The following is a 23,721-nucleotide window of genomic DNA, read 5'->3' on the forward strand; positions in this document are numbered from 1 at the left end:
CAGACCCTAATAGAATATTAGTATCAGAGGCTTGTTAGGATATGAGTTACCTCACTAATTTATGAGTGTTGTATCTTGAACTTGCTCGTTTGACTCGTGACGCTAACTTGAACTAGACTGTCATCTAATCTATTTGAAAACCACCTGTGACTAAAATGTTTAACACCTTCACACTATTCACATGAGTCTTGAACTCCTATTCAATGATAACCTTGTTTTACAATATGTAATTTCTTATGCGACTTCATAAGCTACAAAAAAAAATAAAAAATTGTTGTGTTTTTACTAGTAAAATTTAGGGCATGACACATGATCCACGATAAATTGAACAATAGATACTAAATTAATATGTATATCATTGTGCACGTAAATGACAAAAATATATATCAAAATACATGTATCCATAGACAAAATTTTACACAAATATATATCAAAGATCATGTATCCATAGACAAAGTACTCAAATATATATATATATCAAAATACATAGATCCATATACAAAATGTGGTTGATCCTACCATTAGAATGTGTATAATATCAATGTTTCTATATACAATGTGGCATATGCCATCTCAAAATGTCTCATGATGCATCCTACGAAAACTATACTATCCTAAGGTGTTAGTGAATGATCAAAATGTAGCCTCTTTGCTGCACTAGGTGGATCAGATGCCTCCTACATAAACAAAAAAGGAAAACCCAAAGTTAGACTACTAAATTTATATGATTCTACATATCTAACATTGAATTTGTGAAATGCATAATGATATTTTCCATATTGGAGATTAATACTATCAAAATTTCATAATAAATACCTCTCTCATTGACCTCTTGCGCCGGTCAGGAGTCCTCTTGTATGCCCTCGGCAATGTTGGTACCTCTCTGATTGTGGGCTGTATATGTTCAAATACCTTTGTCAGATGAATCTACAATTTAAACTATAACATTATAATTCATAGCATGCTAAATTTATAACATATTTAATCATGAATTCAAACTACAACTTACTATTATAGGCTTGTCCTCAGGAGTGAGTGGCCATGTCATCAAATCTACATAACTGTCCCGTCGAACCTCATGTGCAATAAGAGTCTCCTATGAGATACAAAATAGTAGTTGTTAATATCACAGAAATTAGTTTTGAATTTATTTATGAAGATAAGTGATGCAGGAGCATCCCATGCTCATCAAGGGAACATTGAAGATCCAAGGCATTACAGAGGTCATGGAACATCTCTTGAAGTCAATTGGGCAATCCTTGCACCAATTATGGCTCATGGAAGCATACAAAGTTATAATGTTGGACTCACATGTGGAAGAAAGTTGTAATTGGGCATGAGATAGGATTTTAGGATTTCATATGGTAGATGAGTCATTTGATAGGTTCATGTAGGTTGTTATGATCATATCTTGTAATTAGACAAGTCAAAACGTTCTAGAATTGAGTTTTGGGGTTTGAACAAGAAGGCCCTGGTTTTTAAGCCATTTTAAGGAGGGTTTTGAAGTTTGGGTGTTTAGGAGTGTGACCAAGACCTATAATCTTGAAAATTCTTAGTGTGCTAGTCCCTTTGTTGAAGCCTTGGTGTGTCTAATTCCTCCTTGTGTGTCCCAGAGTTGAAAGGTACATAAGTGGTGTCCAGAGATTTCTTGGTGAGGAAAGAAAGAGAATCAGTGAGTTGGCCCTTGGGAAGGAAGAAAACTTGTTGTGAAAATTCCTCCTAAAAATCAAATGGCTAGAGAACTTGAAGAATTGAGAGAAGAGTTGGCAAAAGAGAAAAGAGAGAGAAGAGAACTTGAAGCATCTAGAGTGAGGGAAGAAAGAAAAATGAGAAGAGAGAGGCTGAAGCTTATTGCAAGGATAGAATCCTTAGAAAAGGAAAGGCAAGAACCTAGAGGAGAAGAGGTTAGAGGAAGAAATCATGGAGAGAACCATGAAGAAGAAGAGGTTGGTAATGCAAGGCAAGAGCATGAGACAACAGATGATCCTAAAGAAAGGAGATTTATGAGAATCATTAAGGCAGTACAAGGTAATGGTGGGAAGAACCATATTGATTTTCCAATATACCAGGGTAAAATGGATAGTGAAGAAGTACTAGGGTGGATAGAGGCCCTTGAGAACTACTTTGATCTTGAAGACATAGAGGCAGATAAGAAGGTAAAAGTAGCAACAACAAGACTGAGAGGAACATCACTCACTTGGTGGACTAGTGTTCAGAATGAGAGAGAGGAAAGGTGGTGTAGGGCACCTAACCTATGTGGCAGGGGGAACAAGTATCTATGTTGCCAGACACCTTGCCACTCTATGAAAGTGAGGATTCAAGTAGATTAGGAAGTTGGAATAAAGGTTTGGTCCATATTTTACAAGTTGGTCTATGTTTTGTAATAAAGGCACATGTAAGGCCCACAAGACTTTTGGTGTAGTTATAAACCAAGTGACTCCATGGGACCAAAAGGCCTTAAAATAGGGTATTTAGAGTCTAAACAGTATTAGCAAAAAGTGGTTGTTTGTTTGTTTTATGGTTGGAAATGCCTATATTGTTGTTCCAACGGTCATGTAGACCTTTATATATGTCATATGTGATCTCAGTTCAAAGGTGGAGATCATAGTGTATGGTGGTTTGGAGAAAAAACAATAAAAACTTTAATTTTTTGGAAATTTACTTAGTTGTATTTAATAAATCCATATGACCAATTTTGAGTCAATGGAATAGTTTAGAAAGTTAGGGAATGCATAAAAACTATAGTTTGAAATTTGAATTTCAAATTCAAATGGTCATATTAGTTTTGGAGGGAAAGTAGTAATTTGGTATTTGTTTGATTAAATAAACCTTTGTAACCAACTTGGTCGGTTGGACAGGTGCATATAAGCCTATTTAAGTTGTAATGAACATATGCAAGACATGAATCATTATTGGTACAGAAAAAATCACAGAAATTGTATAGAACAACAATCATACTTTCCTCTGCATCAATTAAAAAAATAAAAAATAAATGATACTTATACATACAATGGGGCTCTCTGTGCAAATGAAAATCCCTAATGATCTAGGACGTCGAATCTGTACAAGCTCATTGCCAGTAGCCACACCCTATATACAATAAATAATGTAATTAAATGATATTACCACAAACATTTTACAAGAATGCATCAATATTTAATCAATTAGAAAACATCTAATTACCTTTCCTTTGTCAATGCATGCTAGCTCACCCCTCACACTTTGTCCCCCCGGGGCAGGTGGTATCTGCAAGATAAAAGAAAGATTAGCAACCATATATGCTACAATATCAAATAGAAAAAGGAAATGCGAACACAATATAATGTAGCGTAGATGTCTCAAGGCCAAATGAAATGGCCGAGAGTGTAGCATCATCTATCTATCTAAGCTCCTCCTCGGTCATCAACTAAACATGAATGAAGATCACATACATGTAAAAGTCAGTATGGCTTAAAAATTAAAATTACTCTATTATAAAAATTAACTTTAAATCACATATGTCATAACAAAAAAATGTATACACGTACTGACACCAAAGGAGTCCATGCCTCTGCATTCTCCTCCTCTCTCGCATCAGGGTCTGTAGCCTCTGCATGTGCATCTGGTGTATCCTCGTCTAATACAAAATGATACTCAGGAAGATCACCTATGGGACCCAGGAAAATATTCTTGCATGTAATGCAAGTGTGAGGCACACAAACGTGTGATGAGCTAGCCAATGATGAACTGGCACCAACATCATCAACATGAGGAGGCAGGACTGACCTAGCCTAAGATATCATTAGGCTACTCAGCCTATGAATGGCTCTGATGGTCTGAGAGCTAGCCTCTGCCATAATATCTGGATGCTGCACTCGAGGAGGGGGGGAGATATCAGGGGGGGACAAAAGTGCCAAGTTTCTTTTGCTAGGAAGAGGGTCTATCCTGAGGAGCTCCTAGTCCTAAGCCCATGTTGGGCTTCATGCTCCAATAGTTCACTTTAAGTTTCAACACAAATTCTGCATATAATTTTCTAAGGAAATAAAATGGTATGTCTAAATTGCCATGTGGAGGGATATCAAAGACCATCCACCAACGGTCCCAAAAATTTGCACGTATGGCATTATTTGTGCACCATTTAATCAATAGTTTGGTTTTTTTTGGGTCAACTGGTATACCCATTTTTGGGTTAGCAAAAGGCTTGCCAAATCGTCTTTGGTTATGTTGAGGGCCTTGACCTCATCATAATCCAAACCATCATCAAACATCTGGTGCATTTCATCACGCCAACGAAGAGTGGCATTTTGTTGGTTTGTAAGGGTTTCAATGTTATCCACTATGGTGTTTAACATGGATAACATAGGAGCCAGTGCAGGTACATTATTGTATGTTCTATGCAAACCTCTCAACTCAGTGAGATTTTTATTTATCAAATCCTTGATTCGAGGAGGGTTTTGAGGAGGTAGAGGATCATTTGGTAGACAGTTTTGTGGAGATACTGGATCGTTTGGTGGTGGGTTGCGAGGAATATTATTCCCTACCTCAGTGTCATCATTTTGATCTGCCATTCCTATTGAATTGCAAAACGTAATATATATTTAAAAAAAATCTAAATTTTAACCATTTTTGTCAAAAACACCCTAGATTCAACTAAAACAAACAAAATCATGTTAAAATCTATTAAATATAGGTTAAAAATGAGTCGGGGGGGGGAGGGGGGGGAACATACCAGATATCTGATATCCGATCTGCGATGGAAATACTAGCCCAAATTCGGGTAAAATAAGGGCCTGCGGGTCTGTGATTTTATTTAATCCAATGCACAGGTATCGGATATCCGATATAACATCGGATATCCAATATGACAGTACAATATATATAATATATAATATATATTACATTTTATATATTTTTATATTATATTTTATATTTATTATATTAATTTACTATATATTATAATATAAAATATTATTATAATATAATAGTATGATATATTATTTAATATTATTATTATTATTTAATATGATATATTATTTAGTATACTAATAATAATATTATTTAATATAATAATAATATTATATTAAATAATAATATCATATTAAATAATAATAATATCATTAAGTAAATATTAATATTAGGGTGAACCCACAATAATGGGTTCCACTTTAGTGGGACGAACAAAAAAGAAAAAAATTGCAAAATGAGAAATTGAGTTTACCATATGTTCGTGCGAACACATATTTCGTATGTTCGCGCGAACATATTTCGTATGTTTGCATGAACATATGTGATATATATGTTCGCGCAAACATGATTTGCATGTTCGCGCGAACATACATTCACACGAACATGGTAAACGTGTTCGCGCGAACGACATGTTCGCACGAACATGCAAAATCACAACAATTTTAATCTTTTTTTCTTTTCTTTTTTTGCTCTTTTGACTGCCATAATTGCAAGAGAATGATCTCCTACTATAAAATAAAAAATGTCAAAATGTGCTGCTCGAAGCAAGCTTTCCAACGACTATAATTTTATTACATAATTTAATCATTAAGACTTTCAAATATGAGTTTAACTAATTATAGGTTCATTATCGATTGAACATCAACCGACTTTGGCACCTCAAGAAAATTAGTAAATTAGGTCAAATTTTTTTTGAAAAATATGGAGGCACTGGCTTATTGAGATACCTTTCTATTAAAAAAAAATGATTTCTGATAAATTGACTTCAAATTATTTGTGTCAAACGGAACATATGTCTGAATTATCGTTCATGTCACTTCAAAACTTCATAAACTATACAATATTCAACAAAAATAAATCAAACCAAATGCAAACACTGGATATTGATGTTACAAATCCAACGCCGAAAAAATTACTTCATTATCATTTCTAGAAAAAAAGTTATGTGTGTCAAACGGACTGTCACTTTTTAAAATATTGAATTTTATTATGTACCACTTTTTGGAGGAGATAAAAAAAATTGACATAAATAATTTTTTTTTTTAGATTAAAAAATATGGTTACAAAGTAGGAACAAAATACTCAAAATCACTAGTTTATGTCATCTTGAAATTATTTATAGTTTTGGAGATATAGTCACTCGAACGTGACGTTTGTTGCAAAAATATTGATTTCAGTGTCAAAATTTGTCAAAAAGTGGAACCCATTATTGTGGGATAACTTATTAAATAATAATAATAATATTAAATAATATATCATACTATTATATGATTTTAATTATTAGTCAGATATTTGATTTAAAATCGGATATCTGATATTATCGAATATTCGATGTCAAATTGGATATCCGATAAGGCTCGGCTTAACCTTCCAAGTTTGGTTCTTGGATAGGTAAAAAAAAGTCAAAGTGGATTTTGAAGCACTTTTAGGCGTCTTCAAACTCTCTTTTTTTCACATCGCCACTTTTTGGCACACCATGATCCTACACATACCCTTAGATGAATGATTATCATTCCTATATATAAATGACACTCTCAATAATTTGTGATCCTCTTATGTACTATCAAGTGCATGCCTATAAACTATATGAACAAAAATTGCTACTTGCACTAAATTGTAATATTGTGATTGTACCTCATCTTAGGGTGCAAGTGTGTGGTTCTTTTCAAAGTCAATGACTAAAAGTATAGTATCAATTGGAAACTTATTCTTTCAAATGCTAAATTGTCCATCAAGCCATCTAGCATATTGAGAGTGTTTAATATATTTTGGTATGATCACACTCCAAAGTCATTCATAAATGCATGACAACTAACCTTTTTATGTAACTAGATCACACATTCTTCCAACCTTCCCATCCTTCAATGGATATTCAATAGTTTTTATTGTTTTCACATGATCAACTAATTATTGTCCAAAAGTAGTCAAATAATTTTCATGCAAACATTCATCTAACAAAGCAAGATTGCCACACATATCACATGTACCAGAAAGACATGCATTTAAAAGAAAATATTGCTCATTAGGTGGCTTACAAAATAAACCTGATATAAAACCCTTTATAGGTTAAGGTGGTATTTTTATACCACATTAGTGCAACATTTCTTCACTATGCATGGTACTAAAAATGGATTGAAATACATCATAATGGTAATTAAATTGATAATGAGTTTTACAACAACATTTGACTCTTTCCATGTTAATCCTTACATACCATGGTTTACAATTTTCAAAAGATCTCTAACTAATGCTAATAGTTAACACCTTATCATCTTTTTTTTTTGGAACAATTTAATTTGAATCATGTTCAAAAGGTGCTTAGGATGTGGATCATGTATGTTTGAGCCAACTATCAAATTAAGAATGTTGGTTAATAGTTTGTCTTCGTTGTCTTTTTGGTTTATACCTTGACTCTTAAGTTGCCCAATGCCTTATGGAGGACAAAGAAGTTAACAATGGTATGGGTCAATCTAGTAATCTATCAAGGACACCTGAATTGAAAGGTACAAATCCCTTTTGAATGCAAGATATGCCATGAATTTTTTTGTTCAAGTTTTGGGGGTATGCTCTTAACTAGAGAGAAGAAGAGGCAAAAACCAAGTTGTTCAACACTTTAAACAACCTAGGCAATAGAAAGGGGGACTAACTCATAGCAGACAATCTACTCTGACCTACAAAGTAATGAATGAAAACATGCATAACCAAGTATGACAATAGGAAGAAAGGGTGAGATGTTTAAATAAGTAATTCCTAGATTACACAATTAGCTGAAGTTTTGACAATATCTAGATTGCCTATCTCTCAGTTACTCCACACACTAGTTTCCGGCTTCTTTATGGAACAAACTATACAAGACACACAAACTATGGTGTAGAACACAAAGAACAAATGAGATGCTTATGCTGAAGATAGTAAGACATACAATCTATTCAATAAAGGAAACAAAATCAAGTTCATTTACATTCATTCAATTCTCAACATTAACACATTCATTCCATACACTATATACTTAAACTAAATGAACAATAAAACTTGAAATGGAATTAGAGTCACACCTAGTAGTCCTAGCTATAGTGGTTCTCCCAAATATAATTTTGCCGATCTTATTAATTTCTCAAAAGGTTACACTTATAGGCTTTCTCAAAATGGCTTGTTACTCTAGATGATTTCTTAGCAAAGCATCTCTGAATAGAAAAGACTGAAAATAGGGAAAGATTGAATCATTGTTCATTACAAAGACTAACAATATGCCAGGAATGACTATAATTAGTAAAGAAAAGAGGGAGAATGGAAGATGTAGGGAAAAACATCAGAACATATGAATGACTTTTTAGAAGTAACTGCTTTGGCTCTATAAGTTTTCATCACTTCAGTTACTTTGTCCAACTCTTCAACATCTAGAATGATGATGGTGTTGTCTTGGACAATCTAGTAGTCATGCATCTCAGTCAATTCATCTATTCAGGCAACCCTTGACTAGAATTTCTCTGATTCTCTCCTTACTATTACATCTATTGCTTAGAGTTTTTAGATCTTAGACACTTGCAAGTTGAGTGGTTTAATGGCTTCATCGAAAAATGCCAAGAACTTTTTTCTCATTCTCTCAATATCCACGAGCTTTCCATTAGTAGACACAATAGACTCTATGCGCAATATCTTGAAATATTGTTCAATAATTTCTCAATGACCTTCTGCACCAGGTCCTATACATCCTTGAGCTCATTTGGACACCTTATAGAGATTTCTATAATAAAATCCAAGGATTTTTTTGAGTGAAAGAATGATTCCTTTCCTATCTTGAGAATCCCATGAGTAATGGCCACATCTGTCTTCATGTTAATGACTTCTTGTAGAAGGGCCAATTGCTCTATCAACTTGTTTGTTTCCTTTTGTATGCTTTTCTAATGATTTGAGGTTGCCTCCCTTAGTTTAAGGAGTATTGAAAAATGCCTAAGTTGGTGTAGTAATTATCCCGCCACCTTTTCATCCCACTAAAGTTTCCAAGTTTAAAATGTGGGGAATGTAAGTGTTCAGGAAAATATTTGAATTAATCCTACAATAATCTTTTGTTTTAACTCAATAGGACCTCCAACTCCATAAAAAAAAGACCCTACTACCCCCCTCATGAGATTGCTCCCTAAAAGGCCAATTTTCTATAAAAATTTATTAGTAATTAGCAATTTCAAATATACAAGAGAAAATTTCTAAAAATAGTAAAATATTGTGAGAGTAGTAGAAGAATAAAACTAAAATTCTAAAAAGTCCAAATAGATCTAATCACTTTTGGACCAAAATGAGTGAAATAGGTTGTTATTACAAGCCAAGAAAAACTAAAAGCTATGACCCCATAGAATTCATTTTACCTAGCATTCCTAGAAGATTGATCCATCTATAGATCTACCACTAGCTCTATGGCACTCATGGCCACTGCCAAATCATCCCTTGATAGAATCAATTTCTTTCTAGTTGAATCTCTATAATCATATTTTGAATTAATTCAACTAGTTCCTTCCACTTCTTTTCCTTGTACACTCATCATATTCTCTTCTTCATTGCCTAATTACTAAGTCTGAAATGTTCATTTGAAAACTAATACATTATCTAAGGTTAAGAGCAAGAAGATGAGTCTCAAATCCATGGAAGTCCTTTTTGTAGATTGAGACACTTCAAGGTATTTTCTTCACTCTTCTAGGTATTTTGATTTGTTTTCTATTAGTTTATTTTATTATTTTCAATTTTTTGTTTAACAATTAGATCAATTTATTATTTTTTTCCATGATTATTAGTTTTATATCTCTAATTAGATTTTCATTGTATTTACTTTAAAATTTGTTTTCTTTAACAAATTTAGTATATAAATCTTAGAATGGATAAACTATAAACAAAAACATAAATCATAGGTTCAACTAAAAACATAAACTCTAGTTCAATTTGAATTCAAAAACATAAAATTTAAGTAGAAAATATAAAGATTGGCATTGGGTAAAACAATAAAAATAAAACACATTAACATTAAGTGAAACTATTAAAAAAAACTTAATCATACAAAAGAAATCTAAATTTGAAAATTCTATGTTAGAAATGCTTTAGAATAACTGAGAGGGGGGGTGAATCAGTTATTCAAGGTCCAAATTTCTTATTCAAACTTTTTCGCTAAGTGTAGTGAGCCCATTCAACTATTCATTCATCCAAGCTTTAACTTTCCTATTTGGCAAGTTACTATAAATCAACATGCAAGCATAACACATGAAAAGATCAACACATAACACTAATTTACGTGGAAACCCAATTTGGAAAAACCACTAGTAACATGCTACTCAATTCTAACTCTTCTGAAGTGATGCCCTATGAAAGGCCTGCCCTATTAGAAGCTTACAACACACTATTAAATGTGACCTTGTTAAAGGATTTAACCACCCTATTAGAAGTGAGTCTAGTTAGAGGACTTTAGAACATTCACTTAGAATGCCACCTTGTTAAAGGATTTACAAATGGCTATTAAGCCAACCTAAGTCCATAGGATTTTCATATCTAATACAATTGCTAGATAGTATTAGAAAGTCTTTGACTTGATTATAACATACAACTAATCTTGTAAATCTCAGATCACTCTTCAGCTCTTCACATTATTTGGCCTTCAATCTCTGCAACTCTGTCAACTTGCCTTCCTTTCAAGCTTAGTCTCCTTGAGTCTCCATGCTCAATGTACTAGTGCAATCATCTCTTCTTGACCTCTCATCAAAGCATAGTCTTTGTGCTCTGTTCTACCTTCTCCTAGATGCCTTCGCTTTGACACCCTTTAGCTACTTCGTACTTTGGCACACTAGCAACTCTTGCTTCTTGGTTTGTGACTCCTTAAATAGAAGTCTTGGAGTTTCTTTTCCCACTCAATTCTTCCATTTTTTAATTTCAATTTGTATGGATTAGGTAGGGTTCATTGGATCTAACCCACATTATGTTTCTTCTAGAAACTTCTTGAATAATCCTTTTAAATTCACCCAAAAATGGTTTACATAAAATTTTGTGCCACGAGCTCAAAAATTTTATGCTCAAAATTGGTGAATCTTTGACATTTCCAATAATGCAGTAGCTCAACACTATTGAAATTCTGGTGCTCAACATATACTATGTTACTGGGCATCAACTACATTTTTACTGATGCTCGACACATGTTACTTTTCTTGGCACTTGAACTTCACTTGGCACTTGAAGTTCACTCAACACACACTAAATTTTCCTTTTGCTCGGCTCCAATTGAGAATTTTCTCAGCTTAAACTATCTTGCTCGGCAACCACTAATGAACTTAGTTTAAGCTTTGCAGTCAACCTTTTTACAACTTATTCCTCCAATGGTTCTAAGTGTGGCCAACCTCTATGTCTTCAAGTATGTTATCAATGCATCATTTAATCATTATCTTAACTAATCCTTGCACTTCATTACAACATCATAACTCAACCTTTCCCTTAGGTGCTCTTGTTACATCTTGTTGATTAAATTCTCTTCATCAATCAACTAAGTGATAGTACTTGGATCTTATAAGAAATTGTCATTCCTATAAATAAAAGGTTTGACATCAATGAAAAAACAATGATTGAAAACATTCTTTTAATAACAATCTCCCTCTTTGATCTTCAACAATGACCTTTTCAATCTAATTTCCAACATTCTAAACTTAGAAAACTAAAAAAATGTAAAAAATCACATTCATATCATGTTGTCCTCGAGCTCCTTCCTTCCTCTCTTTTCATCCCCATTCATCATTTTTAAAAAAGAGAGGGAGGTGAGAGAAAAAAGATGGGGATGAGAGAGAAAAATGAGAGGGACTTTTTCTCTCTCCTCCCTTTCTCTCTCCTTACCCTCTCTTTCTCTCTCCTCCCTAGGACCTATATTAGTGGTGACATAGTGCAAGGAAGGAGAATACCCAAAGGAGGTGTCCAAACCCCTAGAAAATAACCTCATAGTAGAAAAACAACAAAAAATAACAATAATGTAAGATCTTATACCAAATCACATCTATTTATTCATAAAATAACTAATTACATGCAATATAAGCCTAGTTCTAACACCTTCTGGGTTAGGGCCAAATACAAACAACAAATACAATATTAGTTTTGCAATATCCCACAAGATCCAACTAACAAGCCCAATCCTAGCTAGTCTAGATCTACAACTAGAAAAGAACACCAAGAAGAATCTACACTTGTACCCTCAAGTCTAGCAAGTGATCCTCTTTTTCTCAAGTCACAATCCTAGCTCTTAAAAATTCACATCTTCTTCTCCATGACAGATCCCCTAATCCTCATAATATTCCTAAAGAGTCTATAAGACCCCCTATTTATACCCAACTAAGGCACAAGTTGGCCCAATTCATTACAAACTAAATTAAATCCCATAAAATTAAATATATGTTGAGCCAAAAGTTAGCTACAATGAAAATTAAATACCCATACAGAAATTAAATGCCAAAATTTGGCTCATAGACAAATATGCACCAACAAAAACCAAAACCAAGTTGAGCATAAGAAAAACCAAGCTGAGCACCAAAAAAATCACAAGCACTATAGAGCTCCACAAAAATTGTTGAACTCCAAGACCATGTCGAGCAACATAGAGTATGTTGAGCTCTAAGGCATAAACTATGCTTAATAGTGACCAAACACCACTCCTTCAGTGACCAAGTCAATAACCGCAAACCAAAATTCCTCCAACATGCAAGATTACAAGAAAGCCTAGGATGCTCCTACATTAGACACCCCAGGTTCAAAATTTTTTTCTAAAAGCAAGACAAACATCTTTTGTGACTCAACACATAAATCCCAAATTGGTTCTTCACATACATATCCTCTAAGTCTTAAACTTGTACACTCTTTCCCTTGTTCTTCTTCTACTTGTTCACATCCATCTTTAGTGTGGTACAGGTCTGAGTTCCATATTAATCACTAACCTTCTAAATATTTCCCAAATGAACTCGATTACCAATACTCATGTTCCTCCTACCAAGCTCTACATTCTATAAAGGAATTACGGAAAACTTCATGTCACCTTTCTCAACAGTAAAAAAATTCTTGACACAACCATGCACAACCCTGCAATCATACTGCCAAGGTCTACCAAGCAACAGATGACAACTATTCATGTCCACAATATCACATAACACTTGATCCTTATACTACCCAATCTAGAAATCAGGAAGACATTGCTCCCTCACTTCCAAAGCATGCACATATTACAACTAGCCAATCTTATAAGGATAAGGGTGTCTCACTATCTTCAAACCAAGTTTTTGAACCATCTCCTCAGCAACAAGTTTATCAGTACTACCACCATCCACAATCACCTTGAAGACTTTACCACCAAACATATAACAAGTCCTAAAAAAAATAGTCCTCTAACAAGAATCTAGTGTCCTTTGACCAACCAGTACTTACTGAACTAGCAAAATCTCTCCTTGCTCAAGTTGACTGTCTTGGACTGAAACCTCATTCATTGAGCATTTGTTCTACCAAGTGGACATTCAAAAGGTCTATGCCCTTCTTTTCCACATCTGAAACAATTACCTATGAACTCACCTCTACCTATCCTTTTCTGCTAATCAATGGGTTTTGGTTTACCTTTTGTACTTAGTTTAGCTTTTGCCAAGCTATCTTGCTTCTCCTCCCCTCTAACATTACTCTAAGAATTTTCCTTAGGGAAAAATTCATTGAAGATCAAAGAACTCAAGCACAAGCACAACAGTAGACCAAAAAGAGTATGATCAGAATATCAATATGTATTCGATTCAATGTGAAAGTACACTAGGAGTTCTTGTATATGAAGGCCTCTGGAATGCTTCTAGAATGCATATGAATTAGCAACATGATAAGTCATACAACTTGACACATGTCCACTAGATATGGGTTATCCTCCATTAAGCACAAGAATAAGTGCAATGATGAGAGGATAAGCCTAAAAAGGTGTAGCACACATTTATGTTGTAGACATCATGTGCTAAATTAGGAGTGTGAATAACTATGTTGTCAACATGACAACTTAGTTAATGATGCAAACTCTAGTGTTGTAGACACCATGTGATAAATTAGAGTTGCTTACTAATGTGTTGTCAACATGAAAACTCATAAAAGTATGCAAACTCCTAAGTGTCTCACCAAATAAATAATAAAATAATGCAATATAGTAAAATAATGTATTAACCTTAGTAAACTTAAGTAAAGTGCAAATAGTAAATACGTATTTACACCAACACCCCCCATTAAGTGCAACTTAGGGGAATGCCCTTAAGATTAAAAAAACTAAGATGAAATGCATGATGGGTCCCCTCCATAAGAAAGAACAAGAAGAGAGACAAGGAAGTCCCCCCTCCCAATAGAAGAATCTCAATTAGTGAAAGCTGCTCCAAGGTAGAAGCTGGTCTATGAATGTTGAATGATGTTCCTCCCTTTGAAAGAAACAGTGGCAAAGGCACAATCCTGAAGATGTATGTTAGCCTTGAAACCTGCTCAAGTGTCCCTATGTTGATGTTGATGGTCACCCCTTCCAACACTGTTGAAAAGAATGAATATAGATCTAGAAAGGATGTAGGTAGAACCTATTCCAAAGAACCAAAAATTTCCTCAACTGATAAAGAGACCTCCAACAACTATTATTCATAAGGATCCACAATCACATCAACCTGTGAAGATTGATCATGTACAGAATGGACATAAGTATTAGAGTGAGCCCTCATAAAAACTATAGAAGGATCAACTTCATCAAAGAGAAGATGTAAATCATCAAGGATGTCTCCCAAGTCTGCTATGTGTGACTCCACGAACAAACATGCAATGTCTACCATCTAGTCATCCCCTATTGCTGGAGCTAGAAGACAAGATGTACCCTATTGTACCAGACCTATCACTGTGGCAATGTATTCATATGGACTATGTTGATGTTGTGACCTCTCACTACAATTGTTGATAGAACCCCATGCATCTAAATCTATTGAAGCACTATCGTTGGTGTCACTATCAGTTGCCACAGTGTATGAAGTGCAGAGAATAGTATAGGGTAAGCTAGGTGAACTTTCTTCATAGTGTACATCCTTCTCCACAAAGATCTCATGAGTCTTATGATCCATAAGTTGATATGCCTTAACACCATCTTCATATCTGATGAAAATATAAAGCCTAGGTGGTGGTACCTTGCATCATCTAGAAGATATGTTTGCCCATGCTAGACAACCAAAGACTTTGAAGTGACTCACAACTAGTTTTTTGTCACACCATGCCTCAAAAGATGTTTTCCCATCTAGGGCATTATGAAGAGACTTGTTAAGTATGTGAGTGGCATTGCTGATAGCTTCAACTTCTAGTGTAGGATCAAGAGACTTGGCTTTAATCATGCAACTTTTCATGGACTTAAGAGTTCATATCCTCAATGCTACAACACTTGTCTTGTATGGACTGAATTTTGGTGCATTTTGAAGATCAATTCCCTCAAGGTTTTAAAAGTCTTTAAGTCTTTTATCCACATATCAACTTTCATTGTCCATCTGAAGAAACTTGATGGCTTTCCTTGATTTCTATTCAACATGAATCTTGAAGGCTTGAAGCTTTTCCAACACTCCATTCTTATGATGAAGAAAATAAAACCATGTGCAATGTGAAAAGTCATCAATGATAGTAAGGATGTAGCAACCTTGGCTAATTGATGTCACTTCAAAAGGACCTGCTAAAACTATGTGAACCAATTGAAGAGAAACTAGTGCTCTTGAAGACTTCCCTTTATCATACTTCTCCTCTAGAAGATATGTTTTCCCATGCTGGACAACCAAAGACTTTGAAGTGAGTCACAATTGGTTTTCTGCTGCACCATGCCTCAAAAGGTGTCTTCCCATCTAAGGCATTATGAGGAGACCTATTAATTATGTGAGTGGCACTACCGATAGCTTCAACTTCTAGTGTAGGATCAAGAGACTTGGCTTCAATCATGCAACTTGCCATGAACTTAAGAGTTCATATCCTTAGTGCTGCAACATCTATCTTGTGTGGACTAAATACTGGTGGATTCTGAAGATCAATTCCCTATTATCTACTTTCATTTTCCATCCAAAGAACCTTGATGGATTTCCTTGATTTTTATTCAGCATGAATCTTGATGGTTTGAAGCTTTTCCAACACTTCATTCTTATGATGAAGAAAATAGACCCATGTGTAATGTGAAAAGTCATCAATGAAAGTAAGTATGTAGCGACCTTGGCTAATTAATGTCACTACAAAAGGACCTGCTAAAACCATGTGAACCAATTGAAGAACAACTGGTGCTCTTGAAGACTTTCTTTTATCATACTTCTCCTTGAGATACATATCCACTGAATATGACGAACATTCACCCTTAGAAAAGTTGATTGGAGGTATACCTTTGACCATATGTTTTGAGCAAAGTTGCTAAAGCTATCAGAAGGCAAGATGACCAAACTGCTCATGCCATAGTTTGATTTGTGAATTAGATTGAGTTAACAAGGCATGTGAAGGAGACTTAGGTACAAAGTGGGAGAAGGAATACAACCTCTTGACATGATTGACCTTCCCCACAGTAACCAATGAATCATCTTTTAGACTTTTCACCATTACTGAATCTGGAAGGAACTCAACTTGGTTGCCATCTCCAAGGTGAGTGATTTGGTAAATTGAGAGGAGATTAGAAGTAAGATTTAGAACATAGAGAACGTCTTTGAATTCTCAATTTTCCATCTCCACATGTCCTTTCCCTTCCAACTTCCATTTTAGTATCATCTCCCACAAACATGTGTAGTACATGTGACTGCTTCAATGAAGAAAAGTCTCCCTTTGAAGAATCCATATGATAGGAGGCACCTGAGTCAAGAATCCATTCTGATGAAGAACTTGAATTTTCCATAAGTACTTGCCCTTTTCCCTTTGAAGTGGGTGGAGTTGAATCCTTGGAAGTACCTAGAACTTGAATTTTGTTCTTGAGTAGGTTTTCTATCTCATTGATTCTCTTAGTCTTGCAATGATGCTCATCATGATTTGGTTTCTTGCAATATGCACAAATAAGCTTGTCCTTCTTTTCACTATTTCCCTTTTTGTTGGAAGAAGAACTACCTTGTTGCGAGGAGGATAGTTGTGTCTCAGATTATGATTTCTACTTCTTTGCTTCCACTACTTCTTCTTGCTACTGTTAGAACTTTTTCCTCCTTGACTTGATTGGTTCTCATCACTAGCCACCAATACTTTTTTCTTTGATGTCATGAGAAGTCCCAAATCTATCAAGTGAGATTGTTCAAGAATCAACATCTTTGTAAAAGCATAAAATGTAGGCTTTTGGAAAGCACCTTCCATGGTTACCCTATGATGCAGGAGCATCCAAAGGTATAAGGGCAATCCTGTGTCACCCAAAAAAATGTACTTAGACTTAGTTTCTGTTTCATGTATTTACATTTTTGGATACCCATTTGGGTCAAATAAAGGTTCCAACTCTCACAGTTCAACTATCAGTGTGCTAGAAAATCCCAAAAAAATAGGAGCATGCAATTTGGCCATCATTTTGGTGACCTAGAAGGTGTGAATTGGCCAGATGAATGTAATTGTGATTTAGAGCATTCCAGAAAAAGAATCAAGTCAAAAGGCCCCACGGTTTGAAAGTTATTGCAGTTTTTTGGGTTTTGGAGACCTCCTAAGAATGCTTCAAAGTCAGGTTAGGGGCATTAAATGACCTTGAAAAGGGCCAAAAAATGATGGACGAGCAAAGCTGTCCATAGGGCTATAGAGCACTTCAAGAGCTTTCCAGAAATGTAAACAGTTCGTCAATCGGAGCTACAGTTCAAAAGTTATGCCTCCCAGAAGTTCGATTACCATTTCTAGATTCTTCTAGATTTCCGCCAACTTCTACCGCAGCTTCTAGAACCTTCTATTTGGTCGGTGAATGCCTACTAGCACTTTCTAGAATTTACTCCTAGTCCTTAACCCTCTGGGGTCTATTTAAGGAGATTTTGGCATTGTAAAAGGCAGTTCGGAGTGGAGTTTGAGAGGAGGCACTGAAAGGAGAAATTATCTCCATATTTATGCTATTGTAAGCCCTTAGGGCATGTTTTGAAGTTTATTTTCCTGTACTGTTGTACTAGCTTATTTTCTTAGTTAATATAATTTTCCCTTTTCTGTTGTGTCCATTTTGTCTTGGGTTGTGTCCCCATCACCCTATGAGTGTTATAACTCAAAACAAAGGAAGCATACTCTAAAGGTAGCCTCTTTGGGATGTGATGAAGCAACTTTTAATCCTTCATGGGATTTCCACAATCTTTAATTAGTGCCTTATACTCATTGGCTTTGTTGATGTAATCTTGAATTGTGTCAAAGTTCTTTGGATCCAATAGAAGAAGATCGTCCTCCATCTGAAAACCCTTTTCCTCATCCACCTTACCATACAATGCTTCAAGTTTGTCCCATGCAAGTTTGGATTCCTTGAAACTAGAAATGTGGAAGAAGAGATCTCTATGTACACAATTCCTAATAATTCCTAAAGCCTATTGGTATTGTTTTTTCCAATCAATGAGTGCTATAGCATCAGTGCATTTGGGAATTATACCATCAACATAAAGACTTAGACCCTTTTCAATTAATCTAATCCATGCAATATCTCTCCATGTAGAATAATTACATGATGTTAGAAGTGGACATTTAGGTGAACCCGTGATGCAAAAAGTTAAAAGAGCACAAGAGAGAGACACAAGAACACAATACACATAACCCATTTTCAATCAATCAAAAGACCCCCCAAAAATAAATGCTTTTGGCACTTTATATGTAGTGTGTGTACAATAAACCACTTGTCAAAATGTACAAAGTGGACTTATAATTTTTCTATTTACAACTACCTTTTGAGGCCCAAATCTGTCACTAAACATTGTAGCTCAGATGTACAACAATTCTAAAAATTAATTAAGGCATTACAATGTAGAAAATGCCCTAGTTCTGAAAGTGAGATTTGTGTCCACAAAACCCTATAATCTGATTGTAGATCTGCAAAGTAGACAAAAAATAATACACTTTCAAAACAAATAGAACCTAAAAGTGTGTCCAGATGAGCCCGTACAGAGCATTTAATTTTGCAAAATACAGGATTGAATAGCTACAGTCACCAAAAAATGCAATTTATGAAAAATCCTTGCAACAAAATCAAAAAAGAACACCACCAGTAAAAAGTTCAAGAAATTCTACCCAAAATCAATGAAAATTGCACCTGATTTGGAGTCTAGATGATCCAGTTATGGGCTCTCAAATTTAGGCTGCCAAATCAAAACTGCATTTGAAGAGGGGTCTAGGCAGAAAATTGAGAGCTTAAATTTGATAGTCAAACAGTTTTCATAGTAGTTCAAAATTTCTTACGAATGATGGTCAGATCACTGTCAAATTTAATCCTGTGAAATGTTGACGTCAACGAAAAAAAGCCTCCTCTATTGATGTGGCAGGATGACTGGGCATATTGTACTATAAAAATGTATGAAAAGAATGACACACGCAATGTATAGCTGATGTGGACAAGCCACACGTCTATTGATGTGGACAAGCCACACGTCTATTGATGTGGACAAGCCATGTGTCAGGTGACTAGACTCCACTGTGCACAAGTGGCACTGAGTCTTCACCACTGACGTGGCCCTATGCAGTTGTTGTATGGCATAGGTCATGGCAAGGAACTTTTGAGTTAGCTTTGATCGACTGTCGATGGGAGGGGATCTAAGTGGGTTGGGTTTGCACCATGTGATGGACGAAGGAAAGTCACAAATCTTGGTTAGGTCACCCAAACTAGTCTGAGCACTGAAAAGGCATTTGCAAGGGTCGTGAAGTCTACAAAATGAGCAAGAATCTACATTGTTGGGTGCTAGAGTTTTCTTTGCAGGCTACCAACAAAATTTAATGGGCACCAAGGGATTAATAATGATACCACATCTATTGCAATGGGAGTCTTCAGGTGTTTAAAAATAAACAACGTCGGAGGTTAAATAAAAATGAGTCACCGTGTGGTGTGAGACTTGACTAGATTTGTTGAAGTGACCAGAGGGGTTGGTAAGATGCCTTTGCCAAATTTCAAATTTTTTCTACCAAAAAAATAAGCTATATTCTCTACAAAATATTCTCTATACAGGGTCAGGGTGTCACTGCCCTATACTTGTGCAAAAAAAAATTCTCTACACGTGCAATTGGGGTAGTTAAAAAAAAAAAATACTCTAAAAATGCAAAGAGGAATTAAATTACAGATCTAAAAAATCAATTGAGTAGATCTAAAATATCATACCTGAACTTACAAATCATGCCTTTGGGTGTCGATTTGCAAAAAAAAATTGTCTCAAAATTGACTTAGGCCTAGGGTAGGCGAATTTATAGCCAATTTTCACTAAATCGATGTTTCAGATGTAATAGCAAGGTCTGTTATGGTTGTAGATGCTCCCAATTTCTGTAGTTCTCTGAATCTAAGTCGAGGTGCTAAAGAAACAATCGTCTCAAATAGCTATGTGAAGAGAAATTCTCCAAGCTTTGATACCATGTAAGAATTTTCCTTAGGAAAAAATTCACCCAAGATCAAAGAACTCAAGCACAAGCACAATAGTAGACCAAAAAGAGTATGATCAGAATATCAATATGTATTCAATTCAATGTGAAATTACACTAGGAGTTCCTATATATAAAGGTCTCTAGAATGCTTCTAGAATGCATAGGAATCAACAACATGATAAGTGATACAACTAGGCACATGTCCACTAGATATGGGTTATCCTCCATTAAGCATAGGAGTAAGTGTGATGATGAGAGGATAAGCTTACAAAGGTGTAGCACACAAATTTATGTTGTAGACATCATGTGCTAAATTAGGAGTGCAAATAACTATGTTTTCTACATGACAACTTAGTTAATGATGCAAACTTTAGTGTTGTAGACACCATGTGCTAAATTAGAGTTTCTTACTTCTATTTTGTCAACATAAAAACTCATAAAAGTATGCAAACTCCTAAGTGTCACACCAAATAAATAATAAAATAATACAATATAATAAAATAATGCATTAACCTAAGTAAACTTAGGTAAAGTGTAAATAGTAAATATGTATTTACACCAACAATTACCTTGAATTTTTCTCTTCAATTTATCTTCTTCCTTCAAAGCATATTGATATGCATACTCAATTAAAAAAAATACAGCATACCAACCTTATCCTAAATATTGGATCTCAAACCATTAATGTACCAAGCTACCTTTTCCTTTGACAATTCTCTATCCCTAGACCAAATAGTCAACTTGTAGAACTCCTCGGTATAATCTTTCATAGTCATATCTTTCTGGTTTAGATTCTACAACCTCTTAAACAACTCAAGTTCATAATCAGTAGGAATGAGCTGAGCCTTTAGCTTAGTCACCATCAACCTCCATCTAGTTATTTTCATTTCACCTTCATCCTCTTTGTCTGTTTGTAATTCCTTCCACCAAAGAGCAGCATGACCTTTCAACTTAGTTTGTGTCAACCTCACTCTGAGTGGATCCTCAATATCCTCATGCTCAAAGTAGTCTTCCAATTCACCAATCCAATCAATCAGGTCTTTAGGGATCAAAGTACCTAAAAATTTAGAAATCTACATCTTATGCTTTAGCTTTAACTGAGATCTAGGTCTAGCAAATTGACCAACCCTAGTTCTAATAGGTCTCTCGACATGATCAATTCTATCCTCACCACTAGATCTGTCAATTTCAGAGTTCAACAACTTCCTCATAGCTACCTTTAGTACCCACATGCCTAGGTGCATCACCTAAAGGACTCACAATTTTAGCAATCATGTCGTTCTTCATCAATGCAATCTTGGTTCTGAATTCTTGTCTAATCTTCTATGAGGTTATTTCTTCCACAACATCACTAAGATCATCAATTTCCCTAGGGTCCAATCTTTTGTAAGACATCTTCCAATTTTTAATTTTTTTTTTACAAAACCTAAGCAATAGATCCACCAATCTAGAAGATCAATTAGCTACACAAGATTAACCTTCTCCAACCCAAGATCTTTGTGCAAAATACCTCAACTTTGGTGATCTATCCACACACTCGGGAACAAACTTCACTCTAATAACACCTGATGTAGTGCAAGGTGTAGGAGAATCCCCAAAGGAGATGTCCAAACCCCTAGAAAATAACCTTGCAGTGGAAATACAACAACAAATAACAATAATGCAAGATCTGATACCAAATTGCATCTCTTTATTCATTAAATAATTGATTACATACAATATGCTTGACTATAAGGCCTTTCAAGTTAGGGATGTTTGTAAACATATTGTTCTTTTCAATTTAACTCTTGAAAGCCCAATATTCTTGAATAATATCTGATTACAATAGCTGGGAAATCATAACTAGTGGTTGACTTCCCTCTAAATTCTTTGGTATAGCTCCCTAAAATTTTGTGATTTTCAATTAATCTTGTTTGTTCCTAAATATAAATGGGGTTTGTTCTTGACCAGAGAACAAGAGAGGTAAATCGAGTTAGGCCTAGACAAGAACTAACTTAAGCAAATATTTGGATCTTAAAACTAATCATGTCTATGAACTCACACATCTTGTGAACTTGCAAAAATTGATGAAATTCTAATGAAATCTATTCATGAATTAATTTCTTAATTGAAAGCTTCTAACTCTAATAAGGAAGAGACTAAATTGAAGAAAAACACCAAAAAAAAACCTCTTTAAAATTTCAATAATACTATTATTATCTACAACTTGCTACATTAAATAGGGGAACAAAGTTATTTTCATTCCTAAACTCAATTCAATGGAAAGAGATATCCTAAGCTATCACAAAAAAATCAAATAGCAAATAATCGACACAAAATACATACACCTTGTCTTTGCAATATGAAGTATCTCATGCCAAAAATTAGCTAACCTCCTATTAATCTTTCAATTAGATACATATAGGATTCTGAGATGACCATTACGAAATGACATTCAAATCAATTCATCTCCTCAAAATTGACAAATGGCAAGGAGCCAATTGTCAGTTACAATCATTACATCAAAATATGAAAGGGTGAGATAAGAATCACTTTGCCTTCTTTCCTTTTTCTTACTTTTCCCTATAGGCTTTGGTGGCAACAATGATTAGGATCATCTCCTCATGTCTATGAACATGAACATTAGTGTATCTTAAGAGCCACTTGGAATGCTCTCTGGCTAGATCTTTGATGACATTCAACCTCTCTTGTATTTCCTCCATAGCCACATGTATACACTCACCAAGTTTTTGGAGCTCTGACACTCTACTCTGGTGATCAAAAAATTTCTCATTTAAGCTATCTAGATAATTGGAGAAATTCTTTTGCATGACAAAAACTCCAATTATCCCTTTCTGTTGTCCACTAGCTTGAGAACCTATATGTGGACCTCTTAATAATTCATGGTCTCTGTCTTGATCCTTTTTAACTTTAGCTTCCATTTCCCTCAATCCTTCTTCTACCACTAGGATCATTTAATATTTGAATTGCATGCTCTCTATCCATTCAAATAAGGGCTCATCTCCCTTAGGTAGAATCTTTTCCTCTATAGCTTCCTTATCCTTCATGTGGATGATCATCTTCAATAAGGAAATGCAATCCTCACTCTTGACTTTCTCTGCTGCCAGGGTAGCTCAACTAGCTGAGATATTATCTTTCTATATTTCAAGTCTCGATACTACATTTCTAATTTTCTCTATGATTACAAGTCCCTCAGACTTGAGTTGTCCACTCCACTCTCTACCAATT

The sequence above is a fragment of the Cupressus sempervirens genome, chromosome 3, assembly GCF_028749045.1.
Source record: "Cupressus sempervirens isolate cs-2001-9-10 chromosome 3, ASM2874904v1, whole genome shotgun sequence".
Lineage (NCBI taxonomy): Eukaryota > Viridiplantae > Streptophyta > Pinopsida > Cupressales > Cupressaceae > Cupressus > Cupressus sempervirens.